Source organism: Equus quagga, chromosome 8 (genome assembly GCF_021613505.1).
Source record: "Equus quagga isolate Etosha38 chromosome 8, UCLA_HA_Equagga_1.0, whole genome shotgun sequence".
Taxonomy (NCBI): domain Eukaryota; kingdom Metazoa; phylum Chordata; class Mammalia; order Perissodactyla; family Equidae; genus Equus; species Equus quagga.
Window position 1 is genome coordinate 83,898,595 of NC_060274.1, and position 12,029 is coordinate 83,910,623.

Consider the following 12,029-nt stretch of genomic DNA (forward strand, 5'->3'; position numbering starts at 1 on the left):
TGGGACGCCTACCACAGCATGGCTTGACAGGTGGCGCCATGTGTGCACCTGGGATCTGAACCGGTGAACCTGGGCTGCTGAAGCGGAACGCGCGCACTTAACTGCTGTGCCACTGGGCTGGGCCCTGAAACAAATTTTTTTTTTCTTTTTTGGCACCTGAGCTAACAACTGTTGCCAATCTTTTTTTTTCTGCTTCATCTCCTCAAAATCCCCCGTACATAGTTGTATATTTTAGTTGCAGGTCCTTCTAGTTGTGGGATGTGGGATGCCGCTTCAACGTGGCCTGATGAGCGGTGCCATGTCCGCGCCCAGGATCCGAACCCTTGGGCCGCCGCAGCGGAGTGTGCGAACTTAACCACTCAGCCACGGAGCTGGCCCCTGAAACAAATTTTTTTAATCACAAACTTTTCATATTAAAAAATAATCATTTCGTAACGAGAAATGGAAATTAAAAGAAAAAAACCTATGAGCTACTATTCTTTCCATTACACCTTCTATAGTTTCTATAGCTTCCTTGTTGGAAACCATGGTCTTCAAAATTTACTCTGCCTCTGAGCATTCATATGCACTCCATTAAAACACACAGCCTATCATTAACATCTCTTTATTAAATACAGTGATTAGATAGAGCAGAGGAGCTTTCTTGCACAGTTTTAAAACCATCTGTATTAGCTGCAAACAGTTAAAGATAGATTTCGCATAAAAATATAAATTCCTAGCTACTAATAACAACAACAAAAGAATCTGCCAACAAAGAGCCTGTACTCCAACATGGCACCAGTGGGCTGGAGGTGACAGCAGGTGCCTTTTTAAGCAAGGCAAGGGCTCTCCAGTGTGCCAGAACTCCAGCCACTCCCAATTATATTGAACCTGGTCACTTCACCCATACATTGTGTCCTCATGGCAGCTGAGTTTGAGACTCTTAGGTCACAGGCTCCCCAGTTTGAGCATTGCTGCTCTAACAACATACCTGAGACAGCAGCGTATCTTCAAATTTGCTCTGTATTAAATACTTGCCTCCAGTAAAACTAAAAACTACACCTATAGAACAGAAACCCAAAAAGTTTACAACTCTTCAACAGTCTGATTCCTTTTCAAAACTCCATCATCTTCACAATGCTAGTTATTTCATCAGTGTAAATGGATGGCTTCCCAATCTTGGAATCAACATTAGAATCAACTTTGAAGTGTTACAAACACTGGTGATCAGACTCAGATCATCCCTGTCAATCACCTCAGAAGCTCCGGGGGGTAGAGCCCGGGCATCCTTACTTTTTCCAGGTTTACTCAAGTGATTCTGATGGCACCCACGTTGAAAACTACTGACATACAATCTACTGACACACAGGGTGTGACCTATAAATCAATCAGACTGATTTACACAAGCCACAGATACAAATCACTCTCCTTACTTTACAGTGTACATTACATAAGCACTTAAGATGCTATCATCTTTTCAGGTTTTGACAAAATCTCACTTCTTTATTCGACATCTGAAGTGAACGGCACATATAACTTAAGATCTCTTCACCAAATTTTCTGTCTGATGTTTGCATATTTTAACAGCAAATATGTTGGTGTGGGCCCCTGAAAGTGTTGAAGTGAAGCCAACATACAAAAGGGAGTTTCCGACCCAGGCAGAAACATTGAGGCCCATTAGCTTAAATCACACAGTGTCAACCATTTGGTTGGGTTAGTGCCAAACTCCAGATGTCGAGTGTCAGAAATACTCTATTGAATGGTCTCCTCTGTAAACATCTCAAAAGCTAAACTATAGATAACCTGGGGCCTAGGAAACACCCGTGACACTTGCTATGAGTGCTGAAGAGGACTTTTAGTCGACAGTTCACCAGCCTGTTAGATACCTCAATAAAGTGAGACGAGCTCAACCGGGAAAGGAGCAAGGCCTAGAAAAGCTCATCTGGAATCTTTGAGGTGGAGGCTTTCTGTAATATGTACGTACTTAGCTTGAGTTTACAAAGAAACTCCAAGAACCTCGTCTCGTTCATTTGATGTTTGATACCTGAGGAAGCATAGGCATAATTTATGACTATTTATGCTTATAACCATGGTGTTCAGTCTACTTAACAGCAAGCTGCACAAATATGTCTCTCAGATTTCCCTGCTTTTGCCATTTCTTATATAATTACGCCATGTAGCGACAATCAGGCAGCTAAATTAGCATTCAAGAGACTTTCACTGAATGAGTTAGGTTAAGAAAAAGGGTGCTCCAATTTTTAAGCCCAGATGTGCTCCCGTACCAGCTGTTTGAGGCGTGGTGATGGGAGAACGTGACCTAAGGTATGCTCTCCCTGTGAATGCCACCAGGGAGTGTCCAGCAGGGCAGGCTCTCAGCACAGGCCAAGAGCAACCAGGGTTTCAGCTCTTAATTCACAATGTTTATTGCTGGGTCCTATTATGTATCATTGGTCCAAACAACTTTTTAAAATAATGAACATAATGAAAACATTATTTTAATGTTGAAAGTCTAAAGTAAGAGAAGTTGGTGAGTGTGTATAGTGTTAGGTATTGTTTGTCAGGAGTCCCCCACCCCCAGGTAAATAAATATCTGTGAGGGAGAGAAAACCGGGTAGCACCTTCAGACAATTCAGTAATTATAACCATTTTGGAATTGCCAAATTACTGTTTTCCTTGCTGTTACTGTGATGATAGGATGCTCATGGACCCTCTCAGCCTACATAAACATTTTCTTCAGAAGTCTGGAAACATTTCTGTTTCTACCAGAAGGCAGGCATCAACGCAGCCCCCAACCATCCAAATCGCTCCCTTTGGAAATCCAGCCTTTCTGTACATAAAACACAGGGGTACACAAGAGCCTTCTATTAAAATGCAAATGTCTTGTATAGGGTCACAACTTAGGCTGTAATGAGCAGGTACTAAGGTATATGCGGACACCTGAGAGCAAATCCTGCCCCTCGCTCCCCCGAGCATTTTACTGGCTGTGTACTTTGAGCCGGGTCACTTGCTCTATGTCTTGGTCTATGTCTTGTGTCAGATGGGACTAATACTAGGTGCTTAAGCAATGCATATAAAGCAACTAGCCAGTGCCTCATTAGTAGGCGCTTAACAAATAGCAGCTATTGTAACTATTTTATACAAACAAGAAGATGGTCAGAACTGTGCGAGTTGGTAAATGTAGCGGAATCAGGATTCAAAATCCAGTCTGTCTAGCTTCATGGGCCAAGCTTCCACCCAACCCAGCCCCCTGCCTCCTTTATAACAAAACTCCTGGCAAAGAGGTGGGAAGGAAAAAGATACACTTTTGTCCTAGCATTGTTTAAGTCCTAGAATGTTCTAGACAAACAAATATTGTAGATAAGGCAAGAAATGATTCAACGAAGCTTCATAATATCCTTAACCTGGAAAGGGACTAACCAAGTTCAATTCCCAAGTGTAAAAAGAAAGACATGGATTTCCTTCTCAAATCTCCTTTAAAAAAAGTCTTCTGCAAAGTCCCTTAATAGAAACTACCTTAGACTAACTGCATAACTAGTTTGTGTGTATGCCATAAACAGACATGTATACGCACATAAATACATCATTCCTCATACATGTGCACCTCCAGAGGAGATTCCCTTCAAAGACACGTTTTTCACTGCACGGTTATGTTTGTAACTTACTCTTTTCACAGCCCAAAGCACTTCTCGATTTTTATTTTTATTTCATTTCTGAAAACACTTCTTGAGGAAGAGGCTAGGAAGATGACAAGGCCCCACCCTCCAGGAAGGGGCAGTGTTTTTGGAGGAGGCAAAGAGCGCACACATGGTCATCAAAAAGTATGGTGTTCACAACTCTGGCAGAGATGTGGGCAGGTGCTACAGGACGGAGAGGGAGGGGCCAATTATAATGACGCTGTTTTCTGAGGTGGAAGAGGCCTTCTGACCTGAAGGAAAAGATTTCTGTTTTATAATCTTACTAAAATAAACATTCTAGTTCATATTTCACTAAATAAGGTATTTAACTAACATGGTAGCATATTTTACTCCGAATTGGAAGCACTGCTAGGAGGGGTAATGTTTACTTCACCGGCTTGCAGTGAGGGTGAATTAAATACTATATGAAAACTGTCTGGAACAGCCTCTGGCACGTAGTAATGATTCCCTAATTTGTACCAAGACACAGACCCAAGTTTTGTGAGGTCTGAAGCCTCAGAGTCTCTTTAGGAAAAAAAAAAATGCAACATTACAAATACAAAATGTTTATGAAAGTGATCATTTATTTAGATTAAGAAATCACAAAAAACAAAATTTTAAAACCTGACATAACCGAAACATCACAAAATCAAAATCCAGAAAAAGAACCCACTATGTAAATTACTTAACCACCTGACACACTGCTATAAATACTTCTTTTGGGCTGCACACTCTTTGTTTGCCCCTCATACGACAATGATTTATATTAATGTCATTTTCTATAACGTGCAAAGATAAATCAGTCTTTCCTCAAGTGTAAGTGATTGAAATTTATCTTTAATTATTGATAATTCCAAAAAGTTACTTTCAGCCTCACAGCTCTTCATTGGTAATGCAACATAAATTTTAGGATCACTGTCAAATTTGTTAATATCTCTATTAATTTTCTTTCATATATGAGCCGTAATAATTTGGGGCATTTGAAATTTTGTGCGTTAACTAACTTTAAATATTCTTTGTGTTGATGACACTCATTAACCAGTTTGTTGGCTATATTTTTTTGTGGTTATCAATATACACACACACACTCATGTCAAATGAGCAAGAAACTTAAACACAGAATTCCCATTAAAAAACGGTGTATTTATAAATGAATATTTTCATCATTAAGTATATTCCTAACCAAGGGACTTCCATATTAACTATACTCAGATAAAAAGTGAATCCTCTACTTATAATTTTACACATCTAACGAGTAGAAGAATATTCCAGACTAGCTTCTGGCTCCACACATTTCAAACTAATTTGTACTGGCAGATGTCACCAGACACATGCATGCTGCAATACTCTCCCTGCCCCTGCCCCTTTGTGTAAGGACTCCAGGTGAGCTGGCACAGTGGAAGGCGTTCCTGGGAAGTGATTCCCACATTAGGATGGCTGGGAATAACTAAACGAGACACAGAGATGACTGTGAACATATAAATATACCCCACTAAACCCAAACTTAATGTGTCCCCAATTCAACTTCCCCTTAGCTACATCTCAGAAATACTCTCAACTCTGATGTCACCGAGAAGTGGAAGGAGAAGGGGAAGGAGTCACAAGGAGAAATGTTACCGAGGAAGCCAAAGTGGAAAAGAAAAATGTTAAGCGATTGCTTGTTAACCTTACTTTTTCAAATTTTACAAGTTATGATCCCATGAACACTTTGCTGTGCACACTGCTAGGGCTCCCCCAGAGCCTTGGAAAGGGCTGGGCGGGCCCTAACAATGTATTCAAAAATGGTAAAGCACATTGTACAAGCAAGGGGCCCTGGGGCTTCAGCTTCATTAGCTTCACAATAAATCTGCCTCTGTGGTCCCTATTATTATTCATCATTAATCTCAGTCTGTACATGTCTGCTCTCTCCAAATAAATTTCCCTTCCTTGGAGACAGGATGTACTGTCTTAAGTACTAGCATATAGGAAATACTCAAAGATGTGTAGTCCTCACTATCTATAGCAATCTTGACAGAGAAAAAGAAAGACAGGGAGAATGTATGTATAACATAGATGTATGTATGTATTATATACACACATATAAACATACATACACATGTATATATGTGCACACATACATATATTGTGGTATGTAGGTACACGCATGCATAATACATACATGCATGTTATTTAGATATGTACTACATATGTATATGTATTTTATATGTTATATATCATTTATCTATATATTTTGTATATATATCAATTCTATATACAATACCAAAGAAACAGTTAGTCTTTCTGTGTTAATAACATGGTATCCAGATCTCGTCCCTTCACGGAGGTCTATCTCAGGAGAAAGTCACCATTACAGCCTGGCAGACAATGAACAGCGCTTCCTTTAAGAGGCCAGTGGGTGAGCCAGGCAAGAGTCACTCTGGCCATCAGGAGACTATCAATGCTCTCTGGTGCTAGACAGAGAGGCTGTAGTTAGTGACCCAAGAAGAGTCACTTTGACTCCTGCCAAAGTGGAAAGAGAGTTATTGGGAAGACTTCATCCTTAAAGAGAATGTCCATTAATCTGGTCCCTGCTTGCAGCTGGCCTTTAAAAAAAATAGGCAAAACTACTGCACCATTTCAGTGCTTAGAGAGAAAAGAAGATAGAATTTTCTTTAAACTGACTTAGCATATTAAATGAAAGCCTTCTTTATAAAATAAACATATAATAAATTTCTAACATTTGCAGTTTCTGATTTTCATATTCTAAAGAAAAAAACAAGTATTATTCAACACCTTAGCCAGGTCAATATGGAACAAATCTATTCCCTCATCATGAAATCAAACGTATTATCTGCAATCCGGCAAGTATTTCTTTAGGAGTCCCCAGGTCGTGTCTGCACGGTTAAGATCTGAAGGCGAGGTAAAGATGGGATGGGAAGAGAAATATAAGGCAATGTGGGGTCTGGTTCTTGTCCTAAAAGCAAAAGCTGGAAGAAAGGGAGGATTTTAAAGGGGTTCAACAGCATTGTGTCCTGTCTCTCAGACCTCAGGCAAAAACACAAGGTGTTTGGCTTCCAAACAGTCATAGGAAAGCCCCTCTCATTAAGTGTCACCAGCCTGCTCCAGCCTCGAGGCTTCTTCACTGTCATCAACAGGAAGAACAAGGTTTTCTGAAAACAGCTGGCAGCTTGCATTTCTAGAAGTGTCCAGGTGGGAGACGTCTCCAAAATACACGCACTCTAGAGGAAACCATTTTCCAAAGAATATGGGGGCTAATGTCAACTCAGTCAGTTGTGGGCAGAGTTTTTCTGTCTGGACATTTCAGTCACACCTCAGAAAACAGTACAGTAAGAGAAAACAATTAGAAGCTTGTGAAACTTACGACACAGGATGTTCATTAGCAATGTTACATAAAGGGTGATTTCACTGTTTACAGGTGAGAGGTGGGCAAATGGAAAAGCTACTGAAGACAGTGTTTTGGAGAAAGTTGTGAAGTTTCAGACATAGGGATCCCCCCACTGTGTGTGGGGTGTGCTCATGTGTGTGTGCAAACTCATGCACACACAGCACTTAGAAGCTGCCCTGGCTCTGTACCTGGGACCTTCTTGTGAACCGTGGGAGGGAGTAAGAGGGCATCTTGCCCCAAGCCACAGGGTGCAGGCAAAGAGCAGGGCAGGCCGTGACAAGCCTTTCATTCATTCATTCATTCAGTCATTCCCTCTCCCCACAGGAAATATCCTCCTAGGAATGTGCCCACAGGCCCAAGGCACAGTGCCTCTTTCTAGTCCTGGGGTTTTTCAAATAAATATAGGCCACAAGGAAAGGCCATGTTGGAAGCCGCTGGCCTTGACACCACTTTCCAGTCCACAGCGGCAAAGGCCTTTGCCAGCGCCTAAAGTACCTCTGGCCACTCAGAAGAGAAAGTGGCCAGAGGCTGCAACCCAGCGCTGGGCTGTTGAAGGGTCTCCTATTTCCTATTCTCAATCTTTCCTGGGAAGGGCCTGATGATTTTACAGTTGTAAGTGGACACAACCCACCTTCTGTTAACGTCTAAGGTAGACTTTCACAGAAGGATTCCAAACACACTTCTTTAGTAAACACAAAATGGCAAGAAACTGGAGGATGTAGATAATTTAATACCGTAGATGAGTACTTTACACTTATGGGCTCACTTAATCCTCATCAGCCACTCCACGGGGTAGGTGCTATTAGTATCCTCATTATACAAAGGAGGAAACTGAGGCATGGTGTGGTTAAGCCATTTGTCCACAATCAAATGGCTGACAAGTGGCAGAGGTGTACATTCAAACCCAAGCAAGCCGGGTTCGCTATGCTGCTTCTCAGATGATCCTCATCTCAAGAGTCTGGAGTTACTTTCTAAAGGAGGAAAACAGACCAATTGTGTCTGGAGCGGGAGTAGGAATGGTACTGTCTAATTCTTTACCTATTTGGCAATTTGGCACAGGCCCAGCTCTGCATATCCGTCTAAAATTCAAGTTCTAGCTCATACTTACCAGCCACGGAAACTTAGGCAAGTTACGTAACCCTTCTATGCCTCAGTTTGCTTACCAATAAAGTGGTGATAAAAAGGACCTACTACATATTATACACCCATCTATTTAGTATACGATGGTACTGCTTTAAGAAAATAATGCAAATATTTACTAAATTATTATTGGAGCCAAATTCTACATTATTGTTAGTAACTATCTTATTTTTCTTTCCAGAGACTTTGACCTTGATTAATTAGATGATTAATTAATTACAAATCTACCCTATGAAATGAAGCAGCATGGATTTCTTACCTGGATTTTGGCGATGAGGAAAGTAACAAGTAGAGATACACAACAAGAACCCCGCTAACATTCAGGGTCAAGAACCAGCAAATCATAGCTGTTGGAAGGTCACTATTAGTCAACACACTCCTCCTAACGGCGCATCTACAGGAAAATCTGAGCCAACAATCGCAAAGTTAAGGGTCCTAACATCTGGGGAAAGTTCTAAATGACCTGTGAGTTCAGTACTGTCACAAGAATAACTGAATTGGGCCAGATTCTGTATTTCAGTTTCAGAGGTGCAGTCTGCCTTATCTGTTCCCTCTGCCTGGACCTCCATGTTCCTCATAGGTCCTCAAGGCTAACTCCCTCACTTCTGTCAGGGTTTTGGCTCGTCTATCAGCTTCTCAGTGAGGCCTATCCTGATCAACCAACTAAAAATTCCAACACTTCCTTCTCCCAATCCACCTGCGCCTGTTCTAATCTTGCTCTTTTCCACAGCACTAACCACCTTTGCACATACTATATAATTTACTTCGTATGCTGACTGTTTATTGTCTTATCTCCCACCACTAGCACATCAACTCTCCAAAGGCTGGAATCCTTGTTCACCAAAAAATACCAAGTACTTAGAACTGTGCCTGGTACAAAATAGGTGCTCAGTATAAATTACTACATAAATAAATTCAAAATGCAGAGGTACTTTCACAAATGTATTAAATAACCAAATGCGGTAAGAATAAACAGTTGTCTTTCTGAGACCAAAAGCCAAAAGATTTCACAGCACTCGGGTGTGCAGACAGAGCAGGCATTTCACGAGTCTGTGACATGACCTTCAGTGGCTAAATTTAGTGCTCCTGGTGTTTCTATGATTCCTAGTGATCAGTTTAACGTCACCTATCCAGGATGTGCATGTCAAGAGTGTTTCTACAAACTCAAGTATCTGTTCACAGAGAGAAGCAAACAGATCCTGATCAGCTTCTCCCGTCTCCAGGAAACAGCCAGGCTGTGAAGGAACTGATAGCCAAGTGGATGGAGAAACACTTCCCAGTTGCAGGGCTGTGGGATGTCGAGGCAATTTAAGTTGGCTCGAGGGTTTAGCTGAGAAATTGCGCTGAACACAGAGACAGGTGCTCCAGTACTAGACCGGGGATGAAATACAAGGAGAGGACAGGAACACAGGTGCAGCACTCTTCCCAGAGGCAGGAAGACGGCTACAACAGAGGATGGGGAAAATCACACTTCCCGCAGCTCTACAGCCCAAATCCTTGCCTCTTAGAGGTACAGGAAAACGGGTGAAAAACAAGACCTAAGTGTACATGTATAAGATAACAGACAGCTATGCTCAGCTGATGCACTTAATTAATCTGAATTAAACAATACCGTTATAAGGAAAACTATGGGCCTTGTACACTAAAGGCCTTAGAAAAATCTGTCATGCAAGAAACACAGCATATTCCCATAAAATTCATTTCATTGCTGCTTCAGGATTTTGACTAGTGGTTAAATGATAATAACTCAGAAAGGTCCCCTAGATGGAACTGCCACCTAAGCATCTCTCTAATACTCTTCTGATTGCTAAATAACAAGCTCCTTGAAAAAATTAAAGATAAGATTAACATATATCTCTTAGTAGTCTCTTCATGCATCTTTTTAATGTGGCCACTGGATAACAAATCATTAAGTCAATCATTAAAAATAAGCACCTGTCTCCAAAAATATTTATAAACCGAATCACAAACAATAAATACCACTTAGCAATATATGTACAGAACTTTCACTAAATGCTTTATCTGATATATTTTCACTCATGTCTCTTCATCAGAAGTGTATTTATATGACACTGCCTACTGATCAGGTTGTTTTTATTCTTCTCGAGGTCACTTCTTATTTCTTTCTGCAAAGGGGGCTGTCTTTGAAAGTAAGTGGCCTCTCCTCAGCCGAGGTGACATACTAGTTTAATCTGGTCTCTTCACCCTGGGAATTCCAAATGTTTGTTCATTTTAACATTTACTTTCCATAAAGTTTGCTGGTTTCAAACTAATTCCAAAGTATAGTAATGGTGAGCCTTGCCACACAGTTCGCCTAAATTATAGCTATTGTTAGAAACTTAGTTTTTCAATATTTTCACTAAGAGAAGAACACTAGCCCTTTGGGAGTGACCATTACTTAAAACTTGAATTTTAGAAAGTTTAGGGAACCCTTAACTCTCTTAAAAAATGCTTGCACAATACTAAAGACAATTTCTGCAAACGTAAGAAACACTTGTGATTCACCAATAGTTAGTTTTAAATCCTCTACTTGATTATAAACTAAATCCTCAAGAAGGATAACTGTCTTTAACACATTTTAATAAATATAATTTACATTTTCTTTTAACCAGCTAGTCCAAGTAGGTAGGCAATGTGGGAAAATTATTAGTCACCTTACATTAATTATAGTTTATCCTGGAATAACTGGTAGCGAGAGTGAATGGGATATGCAATGCCAGCCTTCCCTAAGTCAGGAACTATTATTTATTTATATGTTTATATAATATATATTTATTCATTTTATTTATTATTTTCTACTTCTCATTGAAAGGGAAGGAACTTGAACTAACAAAATTTTTATTGGAACTTTGCATTACTGGAGTTTTAGCATTATTTTAAACCACCCATCATGAAAAATCTGATTTATCCTTTAAGCACGTTCAGTTATGATTATTCAATCGTGATATGAATCAGCAAATCTGTTACTCCATTAAACTCCTGCTTTTAAGACTACCAAAACTTGCCTAGATCTTCTGTCACACCTTTATCAGAGGAGATGGCAGAAGCTATCACATGGATGTTTTAAAACTTTTTAAGTTTCAAAACCTGGACAATTACTCATCAGGATTATCTTTTGAAAGACGTTCTCCAGACATTTTCAATGGTTATTTCCCATTTCAGATGCCCCATCATACCCCATTCTAAACTAGCATTCAAAGCTTATTAAGCACCCACTGTGTGCAAAGAGAAAGCATTATACTAAGCAAAGAAGCACAAGGCTCGGCCTCATTTTATTCGTGCATAAATACACAGCAGTCGTGATTTATTCCCTCAACTTTGTAGAAACGTGAGCTGCATCCACATGGCTGAATCTATAGCATTCATTTGGAAATGACTTTCTGGGGCAATTTACAGGTTCTCTGGATTAGACAGCCCCGTTGGGGCATCATGCGGTCCCTTCCAGCCCACAGAGGACAACTCGTCGGCACCGGCCACACCTTCCGCAGGTGGCTGGATCGCCTGAGCCAGATGAACCCGACCCATCTCCCCTGGCAGGGGCTCCAGATAGGAGTGTGTAACGTGTGCAAGGACTTCTGTGAATTAAAGGACTTGTTGAAGGCCCGGGGTCCTCGGCAGGAAGAGAAAGCAGCCGCCTCGCGGGGTGCCCCCTCCCCCGCGGCCACCGCGGCCCCGCGCCCGGGGCGCTGCGCAGGCCGCCGCCGCTGTGATCGCGGGCGCAGCCGGCGCACCTCGGGCCTAGCACAATTTGAAAGGCAAATCTCAGAGCTGGGGCGCATTTAAATGCCCGGCAGCGCGCCCCGGGGAATTGCTCTCCACCGGACGCAGCCGCAGGGGCCTCCGGGGCAGCT

At 41.3% G+C, this 12,029-nt stretch overlaps 1 protein-coding gene across 1 annotated transcript in view; it reads right to left on the bottom strand.

Annotated features, from left to right (window-relative positions):
* Positions 1–12,029, bottom strand: part of JAZF1 (JAZF zinc finger 1) — a 321,212-nt gene that overhangs the window by 308,064 nt on the left and 1,119 nt on the right. The gene's annotated exons all lie outside the window — the stretch shown is intronic.